Source organism: Gymnoscopelus braueri, assembly GCF_963280865.1.
Source record: "Gymnoscopelus braueri genome assembly, chromosome: 24".
NCBI lineage: Eukaryota > Metazoa > Chordata > Actinopteri > Myctophiformes > Myctophidae > Gymnoscopelus > Gymnoscopelus braueri.
The window spans coordinates 34,188,356-34,209,796 of NC_137626.1; the positions used below are offsets into that span (position 1 = coordinate 34,188,356).

General features: G+C 41.1%; 1 protein-coding gene across 1 annotated transcript in view; it reads right to left on the minus strand.

Annotated features, from left to right (window-relative positions):
- The window catches only part of LOC308080128 (protein NLRC3-like), a 206,663-nt gene that overhangs the window by 84,663 nt on the left and 100,559 nt on the right, over positions 1-21,441 (minus strand). The window lies entirely within an intron of this gene.

Genomic DNA, 21,441 nt, shown 5'->3' on the forward strand with positions numbered 1-21,441 from the left:
AGAAAGACATCTCCCACCTAGGCTTGTCACAATTATTAGATCATCACCTAATCACAATTATTTGGCATAATCATCATAACCGTTTCCATATTGAAACATCATTATATATTTTTTAAATCCAAAAATAGCAGACATAGCTGATCTACAAGCTCACAAGGTGTCGCGATTCAACACTATATCTACAACATTATCAAATATATCAGTTGTGGAATAAAGTTTGAATTATAAAGTGTTGTGAACATGATGGAAGACACATTATGCTAGCCTGATAAACCACCCCGGTCACGGAATTCACATTTCTAATATAATTCTACTGAGAATTAAAAATGGGGATTAAAAATTATCTCAATAAAGCTAACACACCACCAAACACAGACACCCCCTCCCTCCCTTCATGTTCTCTTCATACTGGCTTTAGTTTAAAAAGCCTAACCACAGCGTTCTGTAAAATTAAGTGATTTTGTTGTGAAGAAATAGCTCTAAACACAATGTCACTCATAGTAATGACTAAGCATTTAAATTGCTTATTAAAAAACAGTGGTGGACAAAGTATACACAGTTCAAGCAAATACTCAAAGTATTCAAAAGTACAAATTATGAAGGACATTCTCTTTTTTGATATAAATGCATTGCAGTATTGAAAATTATTTAAGAAAAGTGAAAATAGCAGATCTACAATCTCACAACGTGTCACACTCTGACACCTTGTGAGCTTGTAGATTGGCTATTTTCACTATATTTGAAATAGGGCTCAAGTTTTTCATGTATATTTAGTAAGTTTGGGTCCCAAGAGTCCCTTTCTAGTAAAGTATTGGAGTCAAAAGTACAATATTAAAATGTAGCGGGTGGAAGTCATGTGCTTGGAAAAAAAATAAAGTACATAAGTACAGCACTGTAGTAAATGTTACTTTCCACCACTGTTAAAAAAAAAAAAACACAACCTCTTAAACTGGACTGACTAAAACATAAACAGGAAGGGCATCATTTCTGACATGTTGCCACCATCTCCATGTTTTAACCACAATTCTGATAAAAGTATAACATTAGGTCCAGTAGTAGAAGCAATAAAATAATTTAATATAATTTAAAAAAAAGTTTTATTTGAGAGTCATTGAATATTTAACCCTTTAAGACCGGGAACGCATGTCATTTTTAGATTTATGTGGCTATTCAAAAATAGCAGATCTACAAGCTCATAGCGTGGCACAGAGTGCCACGCTATGAGCTTGTAGATCTGCTATTTTAGAAAAATCATGGACAATTTGAGCAAATCTTTGAATATATTATTTTTTAAAGCAATTAAAAAAAAACTCAAATCTTTGCTTCTGGTGGGGGTCCCTGGAACAACATATTTTGAAATGGGGGTCCGCGGCCAAATTCATATAATTTTGGGAGGTCCTTGACGTGAAACAGTTTAAGAACCACTGATATAGAAAAATCAAGACATTTGTTGAGACATTTGACAGTTACAAATGTTAGCTTTAAAAAATAGATATTCAAAGATTTGCACACATTTTCACGATTTCACCCAAAAATAGCAGATCTACAAGCTCGTAGCGCGGCACTCGGTGCCGCGCTATGAGCTTGTATATCTGCTATTTTTGCATAGCCCAAAGTATAAGATAATGGTTATAGCTCAAATCTAAAAATGACACACAGATGCGTTCCTGGTCTTAAAGGGTTAAAATAACCAGTTTCAGAGGTAGTCCATTCAGGTAGAGGCCAAACGTCTAAAGGGTTCTTATTTTCTAGTTGACAAAATAATTAACGTTGTTGACACCTATAGCTTAGGACTATGTTAACATTCTTGTGCAATAAAATGAAGGCTGCATGGTCTGCGGTTAATAATTACAGGAATATAAAAACACACTGTTGCTAATCTGAGTTAGATTACAGTCTCTGCCTTTCAGTGTCACTGTACATGAATCAGTAGGAATAGAAACAAATCTATGCTCAGAGAATAGAATAAACAGTCAGTAGGGAGACATACTGTATGGTGGTAAAATGATGTTTGTATTAAAATGTGACTTACTGAGTGTATTGGTTCAATGTTCATAATATGTGATCAATCATTGTGTTGATCAGTCAGTAGTCTCACGTAGCCAGACAACTATTCCACAATCTCTGAATGCTTTATAGAGTCTGGAACTACACATCCCCAAAGCCAAGATATCGTAATTTTCGTTCAAGAAAATCATATTTTAAAATATTTCCATTTCTACGAAGCAGCAAGCTATATAGGCTTCTATCATTTTTATTTATATTAGGAGAAATGTGCACGACTGTAAAGATGAAATAGAAGCGGGGAGGTGGTGTCAACTGCTGTATCCCGGATCATTTTCAGAGCTTCCGTTGCTCCAGACTGTATGAAGAAGCATTTGAAAAGTGTGGGAGGAAACAGTCTGGATGGCGAGACTAATCACATTTTAATGATAATTTAACACTTAATATTTAAAATAAATGATGTAAAAAAAATATATCATGGTATTTTTTTCTTTAAAACCTTGAAAAGTTAGTTTTCATTATGATACTGATAGACTAACTTAAAAGTGTACTACATTAGTTCCATTGATCCAAGCCGGAACACAATGGATTAAATGATCATAACATGCTCTGAAGATGCACACGGCCTACGTCTGACCACTTAACACGGCAGCCCATTCAATCCGGGAACGCATCTCTGTCATTTTAGATGTCTTTGGCTATTCAAAAATAGCAGATATACAAGCTCAAAACACTTAGCACTCGGTGCCGCGCTACGAGCTTATATATCTGCTATTTTTGAAAAAATCATTAAAGTTTGTGCAAATCTTTTGAATATAATTTTTTTAAGCGAACATTTTTAACTCAAATCTTTGCTTCTGGGGGTTCTACAAGTGGCTTCAGTGGTTCTCAAACTTTTTCAAGTCAAGGACTTATTATGTAGGCTATTTGGCCACGGATCCCCATCTCAAAAATATTTTGTAATAGGACCCCCAAAAGCAAAGATTTGAGTCAAAAATGTTCCCTTTAAATATATATATATTCAAATATTTGCACACATTTTCACGATTCCAAAGAAATCTCAAATGACACAGATGCGTCCCCGGCTTGAATGTGTTAAGTGGTCAGATGGGTGGACACGCAGCTCTGGCTTCCATAACTAAAGGCAAGGTAACCTGACTGATGGCTTGCAGCTGGGGAGCTGCTTAATGTGTGCAGTCTTTGCAGAGTTCGTTAACATTTCATCTGCAAAATGACACTATCCAAAAACCTACAGAGGAAAGTTGACAGTGAAAACAGAATATTTAAAGAGGAGTGGACAGCAAATTATGCGTTCATCTTACCTCAATGAAAAGCGTCAATGAAAAGCTGTTGTGTTGTCGTGCAATAAAGTATTGGCTGCCCGCTTGCAAGGAATATAATGTTATACAGAACCACAAGACGAAGCATGGCTCCTTCAAAGCACTCTTGGAATGTGCAAGCTTAGATTGCACTGACAGCAGTTTGTGCACAGCAACAGGAGTCGCTCTGCTGCTTAAAGGATGACTTCACCCATTTTCAATCTATCTTCATATAATTGGTCCTCACTAATAAACTCATGATAAAATGGTACCTTTTTTTTAATTAACGCGAGAACAATGGCTTCTGTTATTGCATTGCAACTTTCCAGGAATAGAAAGCCAGCAGTTTCTATTAGCTTGGATTCCCCATCGATGATGTCACTGGTAGATTGGATTCTGAACTGTCCACAGCCCTCGTGTGAGACACAGACAGTAGATTTTTTTCTACCATTTTATCATGAGCATTAGTGAGGACCAATTATATGAAGATAGATTGAAAATGGGTGAAGTCGTCCTTTAAGCAGCAATCAGCTGATTTGAATACTTCACTCTCAATGTGGATAAAAGTATCCTATAAGGTGGGGATAGATATATTTTCTATCTGGACATTATAGCTATAACCAGGGATGCACTGGTCCCTTCACGCGACACCACGCAGTATTCTTTTTCACGCATAGGCAGCAGTCCATGCACATGCACGCTAGAACGCGCACCCCCTCGATTCATGAGCCAAGTACCCAAATGGCTACTTTGCATAATAGTGAGTGTGCAAATGCATCCTCACTCCTCGCATACCGTTACGGCCCCAGTCTAGGGGAACTGAGGTGCAACATGATGACGTGGGAACCCCTTTTGAAACCTCCCAAGGAACCACCAGCAAGTAAGGATTCAGCCGTACAATTTTTTTTTGTACATAGTGTTATTATTTTTTTGCTGTTTATTTTGTAATGATATTTGAACTGTGGTGCCACTATATATGCCTATGAATTAAATACCAAGGCCCTCATTGGAAACAAGTCCGCAAGGATTTTTATGAACGGACCTGTTAGACAAAGTATTTTTAAATGTAACTGTGCTGTTTTCCATTTTTTTTGCCTAATAAAATATTCAATCAATCAATCACAATGGGTTTTTTATTGTATTTCTTCAGGGTGGGTTAATTGTTATGAAATATAAAATAATAACTAAACAATACAACCCTAACTAAAACTACCCAACGTAACAAACCAAAATACAATCATTAGCCTAACTCTTACTCCTCCAAACACAAGCAAAAAGAGAACCCAAAAGAATGACCACCCCCACCAAAACCCGGCTGTTTCAATCATATCATACTTTCAGGGATGTAATACAGAGAACATATAATGTGTGGTGTTGGTTGGTGGCAGTCCTGGGAGTGAAGAGGATGCTGAGAAGAGCTGGCCTTTTATCCTCCTCCCACACCAGCCTGGGACCAATCACATCCTGGTCACCGCCTAGTTTCTCAATCATTCACTCATTCACTCACTCACTCCTCTACCACTCCCTCAGCTCACACACCTGTCACACATCACTCTCAGCAGATCACCTCACACCAGGGAAAATAATGTTATACAGACCTACATTCCTATGTCTATATATGGTACAAAGAACAACAACACAGTAAGCAACACAGCATTTTGGCTTCAGTAGCCGCTGCTGCCAGTATCCTATCTGCACGCAGCAATGCCTCAGCCACCGTCCACGAAGAAAAATATACTCGTTCAAAGCAAACGTTTAGTTTCAGCTCCTATAATTCCAGGCATTCCTAGAGAAGATGTACAATGACTAAAACTAAGCTAAACATTAGTCATTTCAATAAGCCAATCATTGAATAAACCAACCAAGCCCTATTTTATACTTCTGCTATTTAAAAAATGCTGATATGCAAGCTCAAAATAATGATAATAATGGTACTATAAGTACATTTTGTTAAAAATACCTAATTAAGTATTTCTACATTGTGGTATTGCTACTTAAACTTAAGTAAACCTTTTTTTAAACCCCACAAAACCTCAAAAAACCTTGTACTCAATTCATAGAGTAACCACTGACTGCAGGTGAGACCAGAGGCCCTGAGGGCAGGGCTTGTTTCAATTGAAACAGGTGAAACATCGCTAAGGACACCTATGGGTGAGACAAGGATGACTGGGTGACTCCATGACGTTCAGAGAGAGATGTAAACAAGAGCTTATGAGAAAGAAAAACAACTAGCTGATACTGATGGCAGCCTGCTGTAGTACTGTAGACCACCAGTAGAGTGTGCTGTAGTACTGTAGACCAGTAGGCCTCAATCATGTTTGATGTCAATGACAACTTGCATTGTTGAGTGTCTGTTGTGAAGCATCAATCATCTTCTAACCATGCACCTCATGTATATCATGGCTGTCGGGCAGAAACCTCTTATCTCCCTATTTAAAGTCTTTATGTTTTATTGTGAATTAATGCTTTACTTCATAGTGCAACAGTGTCTCACAAAAGTAGCAAAAATAGCTATTTTCTAAGAAGAAAAGAATGTGAGAAAGACTTTTTTTTAAATTATTATTTATTTTGTCATGCCCCATTCCAAGTGTGTTTGCATTATATATAACACCAGCGTTACTATTCCAAAGAAAGTAAATGTGGAGATTTAACAGCCTCCTCGGTACTTTCAGCAGTGGTGTAATGATCTTTTGGTTGGTAGATCTTGTTGAAGCTGGTAGTTTTAAAAGTAGTTCTCAAGTCATAAAAGTGTTCACCCCCGTTAGCTCCTTGCAAAACAAAACACTGTAGCCTAATGTATTACACATATGTTTATAATGTATTATATCAGGGGTCTTCAGAGTTCTTCAGCCCAAAGGACCCCTTAGCTGAGACAGAGATGAAGCAGAGACCCCCACCACATATTATATAACATTGTGTTGCAGATTAGGCTTTTGCATAGATTTCCTAGATAGCTTCATAGACTGGTTTGACAGCACTATCATCCGTGTATGTTGGATTCACGTTAATGTGTATTTTCAGACATTTAGAACCCTCAATACTTAGTAAACTTGACCTTACTCTGTACTTGGTCTGCTCTTTTTTTCCCTCTACACCAAACCTCTTTGCCGAAAAGTAGCCGATCTACAAGCTCACAACGCCTCGCGCTGCGAGGCGTTGTGAGCTTGTAGATCGGCTACTTTTTGGCTAAAGTTCTCCACAGAATAGGGAAAGGGTACTAGGGTTCAAGTGGTTAATGTAAAAATAATGATCCTATCACACAAAGATTTGGTGGCCCCCCAACTCTGAGGACCCACTAAGGGTCCCGGACCTCCTGTTGAAGACCCCTGCATTATAGACACAGGCTTCATAGAAAGTGTTACAGAGATATCTTGTGTGCAAGTGGAACGTTTGGCCCAAGGGTGGCGCTAGAGGAAAGGTCATTGGGTCATCAAAATATGTAGGTTCATCCTTCAGGGAGCATGAAGAATCATAACAACTTACTTGATAATTCTACCAGTAGTTTAACACACATCTGGTTTAGTGTTATTAGACAGACAGACAGACAGACAGACATTCTCACAGCTCCACTACTAGCAGGGATTATAATAATTATAAATACACATGTATGTAGCACTTTGCACAAACTGTTTAATTAATTATACATTAACTTACACAATACCACTATAATAAATATGTTATCAGGAACATGTTGGAAAGCCTAGAGGAAACACAATAGAAAACACAAGAACTATTAGAAAAAGTGAATATAAAAAGACTCAGTTCTCCACAGTGAGTTTCAATCTGCTTTTTATTAGAACAGGTTTTTTTTCTGTATTGTTTGAACACATTACTTCACACAGAAGTGTCTTTTACTAAACAGTTCACACTGTCCCTACACTGAGTCATGTTTGACTAAATGACACATTTCATTTTGAAACCTCTAATCTCCATACTTTAACCTGTTGCGTTTTTTCATCATACTACAGTGTTACACAAAAGTAGCAAAAGTAGCAGATCTACAAGCTCTAAACGCGGCGCGAAGCGACACGTTTTGAGCTTGAAGATCTGTTACTATTGCTATTTTCGAATTTGAATGCTGAAAAGTAACATTTGGACATTATGAGGTTTCCCCTACAGGGACAATTTACAAAATATCCTAAAACACTGGTTTACAAAGTGAGGCTGGCGTCACCAGGGGGCGACAGGGGACCATTTAATTTTTCCAGAATCTTAAAAAAAGCAAAAATAACGACCTGCAATCTATGTTTGCCTTTCTTTTTTCTTTTTTTCTTTGTTATATATTGCTGTTCCTTAGCATGGAAAGGTTTGTGAACCCCTAACATAAGACCCCAAAACATCAAATACATGACATGAAGTTATTTACATCTATCATCATTACATAATGACCCAATTAACACTGAGGAGTCACACACGAATGTGCGTGTGAGTGGTGTGTGCGCGCATGTGTTTTGATTGATTGAATATTTTATTAGGCAAAAAATGTAAAACAGCACAGTTACATTTAAAAATACTTTGTCTAACAGGTCCGTTCATAAAAGTCCTTGCGGACTTGTTTCCAATGAGGGCCTTGGTATTCAATTCATAGGCATATTGGCACCACAGTTCAAATATCATTACAAAATAAACAGCAAAAAAAAAATAACACTATGTACAACAAAAAAATAAAAAAGAGGGGAAAAAAAAATATGTACAAGAACAGGGGGGGGTGGGAGGGTCTGCTGTCTAACGGGAAAATGGTACTACCTCCTCCTTTGGCCTCCTGAAACGTGATTTTTTTTAAGGCTCTTTTAAATGAGCCCAGCGAACTGCATTTTTTGAGGGATGGAGTTAGACTATTCCAATCCTGGGTGGCAGTGCTGTAGAAGGAGAATTTGCCCATGTTTGATTTATGGGTGGGTGGTACCAAATTGTTGTTAACGCTCCCTCTGGTATTGTGACTGTGGGTGTCGCTAACCTTTTGGAGGTATTTCCTCAGATATGCGGGAATAGGGGGCATATCGGGCAAATTTGCATTTACAATTTTGAAGGCCAGTCCCATTTTTAGTTGTTTAACCCTGTCTTCCACCCTGAGCCAGCCTAGGCTGGCAAAATGGGTGGGAGAAAGGTGGGTCATGGGCCCCAATCCGAGGAGTAGCCGAATCAGTTTGTTTTGGGAGGTTTGAAGCTTAGTCTTCAGTGACACTGAGGTGTTGGAGTACCAGGAGGTGCAAGCATAGTCAAAAAGTGGTTGAATCAGGGCCCCAGAGAGGGTCCTGAGGGCCTGAGGGTTGACAAAAGAGGAAACTCTGCCCATAAATTTGGTTCTCTGGTTTACTCTTTTGACCACCTTTGTAGCCATGCTTTCACCTGTCAGGTATTTGTCAAGAACACAACCCAGATAGGTAATCTCTTCTTTGCTAGAGATAATTGTGTCATCGACTTTGACCTTGAAATCATTTACATCCATCTGTCTGAGGGAATGTTTGGTCCCAAAGAGAATGGATTCAGTTTTTCCAAGGTGTAGTGACAGTTTGTTATCGGTAAGCCAAGTACGGATTTTTGAGAGTTCGGAGCTGAGCGCCTCCTCAAATTGCAACTTGTCCTCTCCCGAGATCAGGAGTGCCGAGTCATCAGCGAACAGGAACAATTTGCAGTTACAGGCAGCACTCATGTCGTTAATGTATAGAAGAAACAGTAACGGCCCTAGAATGCTGCCCTGAGGAACCCCACAGCTCACCGGGAGGGATGAGGACATGGTTCCGTTGATGTCAACCACTTGTTCTCTTCCCTCCAGGTAAGATCTCATCCAGTTTAGTGATGGGCAGTCAAAACCAATCGCCCTCAGCTTATCAAGTAAAATGTAGTGGTTTACAGTGTCGAACGCTTTTTGGAGGTCCAACATGACCATGCCGCAGTATTTGCCCGCGTCTACCTCACGTTTGATGTAGTCGGTCAGATACAGTAGGCATGTGTCAGTGGAATGGGAGGTTCTGAAGCCTGATTGGAATTCAAACAACAGTTTATGCTCGCTGAGGTAGCTGTTGATTTGTTCTTGAATTAATCGCTCTACAACCTTTGAGATGGAACAAAGGATGGAAACAGGCCTATAGTTGCCAGGTTCTAATTTGCTTCCTTTTTTATGCAGAGGGATTACTCTTGCCAACTTGAAATCCTGTGGGACGTGACACTGGCTGATGGATAGGTTTGTGATTTGGGCTACTATAGGGGCAATAGCAGTAGCTGCGTCTCTGAGGAATCTGGTGGGGATATTGTCAAGGCCGGTGGCCTTGTTTGGCTGGAGGGCGAGTAGTTTTTTCTGCACATCATCAGCATTTACTGGTTTGAATGAAAAGGAGTCTTTTTTAGTGTGTGTGTGTGTGTGTGTGTGTGTGTGTGTGTGTGTGTGTGTGTGTGTGTGTGTGTGTGTGTGTGTGTGTGTGTGTGTGTGTGTGTATGTGTGTGTGTGTGTCTCTCTCTCTCTCTCTCTGATGATTAGCTAAATAATATTTACATAGATCACTCAGGGTTAAAGGGCATTACCTCCCCGTAAGGCAATTGGTTCAGTCCGTTCATTGACAAAACTGCATTATACCTTAAGTTTGTACCATTTTAAAACATAACATTACCACTTGCTTAGTCTATATTTCAGGACGGAATTGAGGCTTTCTTTCCAAATAGTAGGACATTATAACTCATTGCAGTGTGCCAGTTCAGTTCAAGGTCCAGATGAGTTCTGTGCTGGGTTCTGCTGGGTCACCCAGAGAGACATTGGAGCTGGTGTCGTCCCGGCTGGGCTGCAGGACCACCTCGGTGGAGGTGGCCCACTATCTGGACCAACACGACGAGCTGAGACACCTGAGGGAAGAATTCCTGCTGCCTAAAGTCACACACCTGCCTCCGTGTGAGTTAACATTACACATTAATCATACTATAGGCTACAGTAGGTCAGTGGTTCTCAAACCTTTTAATTTCAAGGACCTCCTTAACTCTGAAAGTATACAAATGGAACCAATGGACCTGTGAGGGTCCATTTGGTTCCATTTGGTACACTCTCAGACCTGTAAGGGTCCACTGCAGTATGAGCGAATAGAGGAAGGGAATCAACTTCGTTTGACCCGGAGAAGCGTCAGCTGTCCCGGCGTCGGGTCAAACAAAGAGGCTTATTGGTCAAAAACCCAGATGTGTGTCTCAACAAATAGGCTCTAATTGAAAAGTTTGGTTGTGACCATTGGTTTCCAGAAATATAGTTCAATTCATAATAAATGATAAACTATACAGAAATCAGGGTTTTGCATGGGAGTAGGTTTGTTTACACAATTGTCATTATGCACAATACCATATAGCAGGCTATAGGCATTGTTATTAGCTTATGCAAAAATATAAACTAGAGGCATGTAGGAAGATAGCTAAACTTCACCATTATCTACACATACAAGTAATTACATCTAGAGAATGTACAATAATGTCTGTTCAGATCAGAGTTTGACTGCTATCTCTATACCTACAGTACGTAGACAGTAAAGGAATTCTCAATACACCAGTTGTGAATGTGAAAATATATTTAGGGACCTATACGTAAATACATGTTCACAAAGAACCTGTTGGATAAATGCTATATAAGTTGCCATTCCTTAAAACATAGTTTACAAACCCCTGTACTGTCTCTTGTCTGTACAGCAGATCTCTCACTTGTCGACGGCACTAAAGAATGCATCTATTTTGTGGGAAACGCGCTGGGACTTCAGCCCAAAAAGGCCAAGAGATACCTGGACGAAGAGCTGGAGAAATGGGGTAAAACGTATGTATATAATTATTATATTCTAATATTTATATCATATTAGGGTGCTGATAGGGCTAGGGTGCTGATAGGGATAGGATAATACACAAATATTATATCTACAAGCTCACAACACGTCACATGCTGTGAACTTGTAGACAAATAATATTATAGTCACATTGGATGTTATATATCACAATATTGACAATCATATTGTTGTCATATTATTTCCAGGGGTGTTCATGGTCATATTGTTTTCATAATATTATTTCCAGGGGTGTTCATGGTCATATTGTTGTCATATTTTTTCCAGGGGTGTTCATGGTCATATTGTTGTCATAATATTATTTCCAGGGGTGTTCATGCTCGTATTGTTGTCATATAATTTCCAGGGGTGTTCATGGTCATGTTCAGGGCTCTCGGCCGTGGGCCTGGGCTGAGAACAACCTAGAATAACTCATGGCCAACGTTGTTGGTAAGATCAAGTTTTAGTTTTCTTCTTTCTTTCTTTTCCTAAAAACACAGCGATCAGTCGACTCATCTTGGCATGTTTTCATGCATTGATACAGACAGTAGGAAAGCTGAGAGGTTCTGGTGGGATGTGAGTCTATGTCCATGTTGGTTGTAATGGGAAGTGTCTGAACTGCCCTCTACCTGAACCTGACATACCTATTCTTGGCAGACATTTAAAAAAATGTCAAAGATTTTCTGAAATGTGACGCGTTAAGAGCATGTAGATCGGCCATGTTCACTATTCATCATACAACACATCTTGGGGCGGCATGTGGCTCAGGAGGTAGAGTGGCCCCTTGGGAGTCAGAAAGGTTCCCGGTTCGATCCCCGGCTCCTCCTGTGTTAGAGTGGAAGTGTGCTCTACCGGGGTAGGTTTGGGCCTTTATAGCTCGTTGTTGAGGGAAAGCGACCACCCAGCTTTTTATAGCCTTTGCTGGGTTTCAGGTCCCGTGATTTTTCAAGTTACAAGCATGTGAACTCTGACCTTTAGGATTCCTCCTCCACCTGAGTGGAATAAAGACCTCTGAATTGTTTTGTCTTTGTCACTATTACTAGTAATACTGTTTTCCTGTACTGTACATCTTAACATAACACCAGTTATGTTAAGATGAACACACTTATCACACCTGGGAGCTGAACAGTACAACCACAGTTCTATACTGTTGGTCACTGAGCAGCTCCACTGGAGTAGTTGGCGGTTCATTGCTTTGCTCAAGGGCACTTGCGGTGTTGAGAGAGGGGTGAGGGGTGGTTATTCACTTCCCCAACCAGATTGTATTTGCCGGTACAGGGGGTTTAATGGCAGCTTTTGATCTTACTTTAAGTAAGTTAAACAGATCAGGAAGATGCAGGAACTGCAATGTCAGGAATCAAACGTCATACTTTATTGTAGATCTCTTCACAGCAGAGAGACTAATGTCTCCCTCCAGAGCTTCCCCCTCCTTCAGTGTTACCATTACTAGTGCCTTGCCCATTTGTCTGCTGTTCTGTAATGCATTGGTTCTCAAAGTGGGGTCCGGGGACCCCCAGGGGTCCTTGGGGGGGTTTCAGGGGGTCCCCGGCAAAATGTGATATCACAATAACTTTTACCTTTTATACTTTGGCTATTCAAAAATAGCAGATCTACAAGCTCATAGCACGGCACTCGGTGCCGCGCTATGAGCTTGTAGATCTGCTATTTTTGAAAAATCTTCAACATTTTTGCAAATCTTTGAATATATATGACATGACAAGAAATAACTGAGCCTGCCTGCCTGCCTGCCTGCCTGCCTGCTAATCTACACCTCTTACTGGTAAGATTTGATCAAATCAAACCCTCTTTGGGAGTAGATTCAGTAAATGTCATGTCCTTGTAGTCAATAGGAGGTGAACAAGTATACATACTTATAGTAAAGTGTAATATTTCTAATTTGATATTTTATGACAGAACAGCTAAAAAACACAAAAGAAACTGCCAACATATTACAGTCCAGGGCTATAGGAATAATTTTGTGTGAATCAGTCTAGAAGCACCTAAATTGATGTCACCCAGGGCATGCTCTAATGATTTAGCAAGGGTACCTGAGCCATTAACGCTCTGGGTCATCATTGTGGCCAAATCCAATATGGCCACCACCTGAAAAAGGTTTTGGCTAAAGCTTTTGAACCAGATGAGTTATAAATGAGCAAACTTGGTGTCTAAATCATGTTTTTTTTGACAATTAGAAACATGTTGGAATGCTTATCTTTATGACTGGGTGTGGCTGGACCTCCATTTTGCATATTTCAAAGAAAGAAATGGAGGATGGCGCAAGCTTTACTGGCATCTGCAAGATGGGTCCAGTACGGTTCCCAGGTTCTGACATGCTGAATCAGTGCAACTTAGGTGGGAGGAAGGTTCTCAAGGGACCTGGTACCATTTGACCAACATCAGCCTTCCCTGACAATGGGAAAAGGAGTGCAGGTATCTCAAAGAAACTCTGGTCACCCTTACTTTGGAGCCTGAAAAGATCGACTTTCCATGTCCAAAGATTGGAGTATATGGTCATCATCATATACTGTACGGCAAGAGCCGTGATGGCCACATCAGAGTAGATGAATCCTGACAGTGGCTTTTCTCAGTCCCTCAAGAACATTCCTCCCACCCAAGCTGCACTGATTCAGCATGTAAAAACTGCTGCACACCAGCTCCTATTGGAATCAGACAACCTCCGTCCAACAAAATATCCCAGATTTCAAATTGGGCTGGTACTGGGACTCCATGACTAGTGTGAACCTTACTGGACCTATCTTGCCAGTAAAGCTGTTGCTGTTGTAACACCAAGACCATAATGTGATATATAAACATATTGTAAACAATTCTATACACCTTTGACTATAGTACTGTATGATATCATACTAGTCAATGGTGTATAGAATAGTAATACTATATAGTATTACATTTTATGCTGAGCATTGTTGAACATACTGTATTAGCTGTAGCTGTAGGCCTATCATCATAGGAATTAGTTCTACTGTTAAATCATTCTTGTTTCAATACAATTACATTGTAAGATAGATTGGTTGTTTCATAACATAGTGGCCATATTTGTGATAATCAAATTAGTGTCCTCTAGATGGATTAAATCATAAAGATAAGCATTCAAACATGTTTCTAATTGTCAAAAAACATGATTTAGACACCAAGTTTGCATTCATAGCGCAAAATGTGGTTCAAACTTTATAGCCAAAAATGTTGTCAGGTCATATTGGATTTGGCCACTATGATGACCCTGAAGGTCGCTGGCTCGGGCGCCCTTGCTAAATCATTAGAGCATGCCCTGGATTACATCTGGGACAAATGTGGTGCTCTTAGATTGAATTTGTGCAAAAATATCCCTATGGCCCTGGACTGTAATACATTTCTAGCGGTTTCTTTTAGATGTTCTGTCAAATATCAAATTAGAAATTTTACACTTGTTTCCCTAAACATAAGTATTCTGAACATTTTGAGCACCTCAGTAAATCTCCAACGGTTTAGCAGATAGAGCCATGTTGGAAGTAGTGCACCGGTTATGGTCATTTTAAAAAGGGCGTGGTCATTTTCGGGTATTTCGTCCCGGATAGAGAATTAGTCACAGTTCCTAAGTTGTTCCCTGGGGTCATATTAGCCAAGAACAGTTGAGATATTCTCTCCTAAATGAAGTGCATACATATCTTAGCCAGGTCCTAGACTAAGGGCAGTCTGGTATTTTTAGACACACTGAGAAAAAGCCTCTGAGAAAAGCAGGCTGTTGTTCCGGAGGAAACTTTAGTTGCCAGGAAATAAGGGAAGCTGGTTTATTTTTAACCCAGGCGTCTTCACCAAGGGGTCCGGGACCCCCAAGGGGTCCCCAGGCACTACAGGGAGGCTGCCAAATCTTTGTGTGATAGGATAATGTTTTTTAAATTAACGACTTGAACCGTAGCACCCCTGTTCTGAGTGGAACATTAGGCAAAAATAGCAGATCTAATCTGCAACACATTTGTATACACTTTGTAGTCCCTGCTTCATCTCTCTCTCAGCTAAGGGGTCCTTGGCCTGAAAAACGTTGAAGACTCCTGCTTTAGCAGTGCAGTAGGCTACACCAGTGTGTCCAAAACAATGGGTCGGGACCCATTTTTTGATCCCGACCCATTTTTGGATCATGAACCCATTTTTATAGGTCACAAGTATTTTATTGTTATAAGTTTCCTTTTAAAATTATTATTTCAAAAGATTTTTAAAAATTTTAAAAATCCTTTTCTTCATAAATCTGAAACATGAAACATAATAATAATAATAATAATAATAATAAGGGTAATAATAATAATAATAATAATAACATTTTCCAAAATAATTTCAGAAATAAAATATATATAAAAAAAAACTCCATACATAAAAAAAAGCTTTTAAGAAATTGTGAAATTGGAAATATTCAAGTATCGTAAAAGTTCCTCAAAATGGTACTGTTCTACTCTTAGCGTTACCTGGATCTCCCAGCGTGCGTAGGGCTTGTCATCCATCATGAAGTCCTCTGTGTGGGCGGCCATGTTGCTCAGGGATGGAACGGCACAGTCCAGAACCTTGGAGCTGAGGAACGTGGCTCTGGTCCTCTGCTTCTCACCTGGAGACCACTCACCGTTCATGTACTGCGGACCACCCACACACACGCAGACACACACGCAGACACACACGCACACGCACACACACACACAAATATATCTTTAAGGTTTTATAGACGTCTGACAGACAAAGATAAAAACATGACAGTCCAGTGTCAGATGTTATGCTCATTGTTAATGTGGTCTGGAGGAATGGCCAGTCAGTTAGAAAAGATCTTCCAGTTGTTTGTTGTTTAAGTGTGTTTTTTGTACCCATTTTTCTCCCCAATTTAGTCGTGATGCCAATTAATTCCTCCCCACACACATTTCTACTGACTCACCTGCCCCCCAGGAGGAACCCCCACCGGGAGGAGGTAGAGCCTTCGTCCTACTCCTCCCGCCCAACACTCCCTGCTGACAGGTGCCTGCAGTGACAAATATCACCCTCCCTGCCCGGCTTCCCTCCCCCCGAACACGGGCCCAATTGTGTTCGTATAGACGCTTGACAAAGCCTTTTCAGGGACAGGTAGGTTTGGATAGAACTTCCTTTCCTTGACCAATATTAAGATGTGTTTAACCCATTAAGACCGGGAACACATCTGTGTCATTTAAAATAGCCGATCTACAAGCTCACAACGCTGTGAGCTTGTAGATCTGCTATTTTTGGATAAAGTTCTCCTCAGAAAAGGGATGCTAGGGTTCAAGTGGTTAATGTAAAAAAAAAATCTTATCACAAAAAGATTTGGCAGCCCACCTGTAGTAACTCTGAGGACCCCCTATGGGTCCCGGACCCCCTGTTGAAGACCCCTGCTTAACTCTTTCACTAGGATTTAGAAAACATTTTTAAGAATCGCCTCAGGTCTTAATGGGTTAAAAAGATACACATGGATTAAGAAGAATGTGGGGGAGAATGCCTAAAAACCCTCCCGGAGGCTTGAGAAGTGGCATTCTCCGGTAACATGTGTACATTAAGTGTAAGGTCAAATTATATTACTGTAGAAAATACACACCTCTATTACAAAGAAAACATTCAGGCATATAGACACACTTCATGCATTAGAGGAAAGGCCATGGTAGGGTTCATTCTGCTATCTGCCTAATAGATTATGAGATGTTATCCTGTTCTCAAACTGACCGATGGATGGATGGACCAACCAAAAGAAAATACATTTCAAAGCATTGTATCCCATTGAAGACGTTTCCCAAAGTGTTATAACTCATTGACAATGACGTTTCCTCAAGCAAAAACAAAAGGAAATTTCTTCAAGCATTTTAACCCATTGAAAAGGGCGTTTCCTCCTGCAATATAAACCGTTGACAAGGGTGTTTCCTCAAGCCTTTTACAACCCATTGTAAATGATGTTTGCTCAAACAAAAAGAAGGACATTTCCTCAAGCTTTGTAACCCATTTGAAATCCCACGTGACTGACTGACCTCCAGCTCTCGATGAATCCATCCAGGTCGTCGGTGCTGTAGGAGCCTCCGTCCGATCCCTGGAAGTCGTTGTTGACGTTTCGGTCGAAGGTCCCGCACAGGCCTCGCGTGTTGCCGTAGTCCCTGCTGGGCGCTCTGACGGACAGGCTCATCCCCCAATCACTGACGTCGGCCCTCACGAAGGCCCCGGACGGAAAGATCAACTAGCGAGAGGAGAGGCACACCCAGTAGCTCATTAACATACTCTTCTCTTCATGCAAAAAACATACCAAATACTGTACATACTGTACAGTATAGAGTTTACATCAATTAAAACAGTGGTATCTAATCTCAGGGTGCATTATTAATCACAAGATGTTAACAGTAAATGTAATTCAATTTAAAAGTTGAATGAGCCTAAAACATATCAAATTGGGGGTCCTTCAAATTATAATTTGTTGAGAATCACTGAACCAAACTACTGTATACCTATACTAGGAAATCCTCAGTGCTTTTTAACTAAGGAACTATTTTCGTTCCATCTGGTTCATTTTTAACACTCTCAGAGTTACAGACACGTAAGGGTCCACTTGGGCCGCTGGTGGTCCCCGGACCTGATGTTGTACACCAGTGGTCTATTGCAGTGGTTCTCAAACTGTGGGCCGGGACCCCCAGGGGGGTCACCAAAATATTTGTTTTGGGGGGAGGGTTGATTTGCTTAATATGTAACATTGTTTTCTCACTCAACAGTAAACAAACCAACATACAGTATAAGTGTATACAGGGTATCTGCACATTGCTAAAGTGACATTTTAGGACTTTTAAGACATTTTTAATAATGGTCAAACATTGCCCAAATTGTAAAATTTGGCAAAAATGTTGAAAATAGCCGCTCACATTATCTGTATTACCGTATATCCTACATTTATCTGTAGAACCGAGGCAAACAACAATGTTATGCTTCAACTCCTACAATTCCAATTGCTTGTCAGAGTGGGGGGGGTCTAGCCTGGTAAACCCTCCCTCCGGAAATCTAATTTCTATTTGATTCCTGGAGTGAGTCTGGCATGAACCGCCTCTCTGCAATATTGGCTGTGTATGCCAAACGGACGCGCCTATCAGCGTCGTCGCACATCGTTCTGTGATTGACAGCGACAGTTGGCCAATCAGGTGGCGAGTTCGAGTGAGCCCAAAACACGAACGGCAGCCATCTTTTTCTGTGGGCAGTTTTCTCCGCTATTTTTTTACTTCAAAAAGCTCTCTAACTTCTATTTTGAGGCACGGAATTTACTTATAAGATATCGTTTGGATAGAATTGAGTTGTTTAACTTCATATATGTGGTCAATTAATCATGACAAAGTCTATTTAAAAAAAAAAAATTAGAGAACCGGTAGGGGCGGGCAGTGACACCATTGTACCCGAAAAAGGCAACCCATTTTGGGTATGGCTGTCTCAAAAGTCCCGTCGCGTCACATTAAGACTGGTGAACTGCTGATTGGCTGAAGGGGAAAAATTATCATTGGCTGAAGGGGTTGTCAGTCAACGGTATTACTCCCGCCCAACTCCAGCACAGCCAATATTGCAGACAGGCGGATCAGGCCAGACTCACTCCTGAAATGAAATGGAATTGAGATTTCCGGAGGGAGGGTTTACCAGGCTAGGGGGGGTCCCCAGTTGTAAATATGATTATTTTGGGTTTGTCGCGGGCCTGAAACGTTTGAGAACCAACTGGTCAATTGCATCAAAAATGAACGTGATTCCTACAGTGACTTTCTTCCCCTGATGGGTCTCGAGGACGCGGACGCGTCCGCTCCCGGCGTCCCCCGGGCTCTTCAGGGTGAGCTGGGGCCGGGTCTCCTGCAGCTGGCCGTTGCACATGTCCAACACGGCGACCTCGGCGCCCTCGCGCACCGCCACGCCGCAGTTGCACGCCACGGCGTGGTGCCGGCTGCCGCAGTCCCACTGGCGAGCGTGGACCTCGAACGTTCTGCTCAGGCTCTGGTACAGCACGAAGGACCCAGTGTGGTGGTTCTCATAACGCCTGGTCACAAATGAGGAAATTCACAATTAATCAGGGTTTTGATTTTGTCAGCCACTTAACCCACTTGAACCCCAGCATCCATATTATGATGGGAACATAAGCCAAAAATAGTTACGTTGAGATGCGTTGTGAGCTTGTAGATCGGCAACTTTTCGTCTCAAGTACAGAGTCAACTCAGGTTCAGTTTACAAAGAGGGTTTAAGTGGTTGAGCCCTATATACTTCATTGTACGACAAACAGTGGAAATAGCCGATCTACATCGCATCGTGTGAGCTTCTAGATATGGATTTTTTTGCTATTTTAGAAACAAAGCAAAAAATATATTTTTGGAGAAATTTTGAAGGATTTTGAAAAATTGCCCAACATAGGGACACCGGGGTTATTGTGTTTAACATACTTTTATAAGTTTTATTTTCATTTTTATTGTGATTATAAAACATTATAAAACATAAAACATATACATACATAAACATAAAACATATAATCCCCCTCAACGCCATAATCTTAACGCGGTGGGACACTCCACTGGGATTTAACTGACAACCGTAGTTGACATTAGGTGAGTCATCACTACAGAACTCCACCCTGCCCGGCCCCCCAGGCAGTTTAAAACAAACACCCCCCTCATTAGCAGACCCCATCTGACCCGGGTTGACAACGTAGCTGTCAGTCAAGAACAGAAGAGCTGCGCTGGGTGAAAAATCATCGCAGTAAGTACAGCAATAGTTAAGCCCCCCCCCCCTCCGCTCAAAAGCCATTCTCTGTGGATACGGCCCCTAATACATAAATTTGGGGGTCTGAGAACCACTGATCTAGGCCAGTGGTTCTCAACTTGTGGGTCAGGACGCCGAGGGGGGTCGCCACATGATTTTGAGGGGGTCCCCAGATTTCACTAAGAGTAAAAAAAAAAGAAGTTTAATCTGAAACATAATTTTATACAATATAGAAGGGGTCCCTGCTTCATCTCTCTCTCGGTTAGGGGGTCCATGGCCTGAAAAACGCTGAAGACCCCTGCTCTAAACTCTCTGAAAACCACTGATCTAGGCCAGTGGTTCTAAACTTGTGGGTCAGGACGCCCAGGGGGGTCGCCACATGATTTTGAGGGGGTCCCCAGATGACAGTGAAGTGACAATTTAAGGACTTTTAAGACCTAAAATAAAATAATTGAAATGGAATGAAAAAGGATCATCACTGCATGAACAGTAATCAACAAACTATACTATAAAAACGGTTCAAACATTGGCCAAATTGTCAAATAATATAAGAAAAAGGCAAACACTGAAAAAAAGCTGATCTACAAGCTCACAACGTCTCGCAACGCTGGACGTACCTGCCGTCCAGCGTGATGATGTGCGGGTCGGTCAGAGAGTAACAGATGGAAGTGGGAACGTCCTGCACCGTGACCTGAGAGAGGGAGATAAAAAGAGCAAGAGGTCAACACCGCGCTCCCTCTCCTCCCTGTGACCCTGTGAGGACTTTGATGTGAGCACATAACACAGACAGAGAGAGAGAGAGACAGGCGGCTGAGAGACAGCCTGTCTGGGTGGGGCCTTACATCGTATCGTGCTTATGGAAGGTAATTGATGGTTTGGATACAAGACTGATTGACGCTTGTTTAGGTATAACTGTTTGTCAACGTTGGGCCCGGCGACCAGCCGGGGTCCAAATAGACCCTTAATGGTCCATTTGGTTCCATTTGTACTTTCTCAGAGTTAAATGAACACTGAGGACCTCTTATCTGGGACTGGGGTCCCAGAAAAAAAAAAAAAGGGGGAAAATATCAAATGGGGGTCTGTGGTTTGACGTATATCAAACCATCAGATCCTTGATTTTATTTCTTTTGAGAATCACTAGTTTAGATGGATTGAGATGTAATCTACGGATTCTGCCGAATGAAAACGTTGATACAACTGATGATGTACAATTTGAAAAACAGATGGAGCTTACAAAGCATTTATACAGCCTTTAAAAACATGAAATCCCCCAGCTGAGGGCCCCCTGCATCCATGGCACTCAAGTGGTGAAAAGTAACTAAGTACATTTACTCAAGCACTGTACTTTTACTTTACTTGAGTATATGTATGTGTTATACTTGTTTTACACTAATCCTACTCAGCTGCATTTCAGAGGCAAATATTGTAGTCTTTACTCTGCTACAATTATTAGAGGACGGCCGGAGTGACGGCGACCCGGGGTGGAGAGGGTTGGCAGCCCAAACCACCTCTTCCGTGAGGAAGAGCCGAAAGCTACAGGCTGCGGTGAAACCTGCACAGAGGGTTCCCAACCTAGCCTGATTATCAGACTGAAGCTG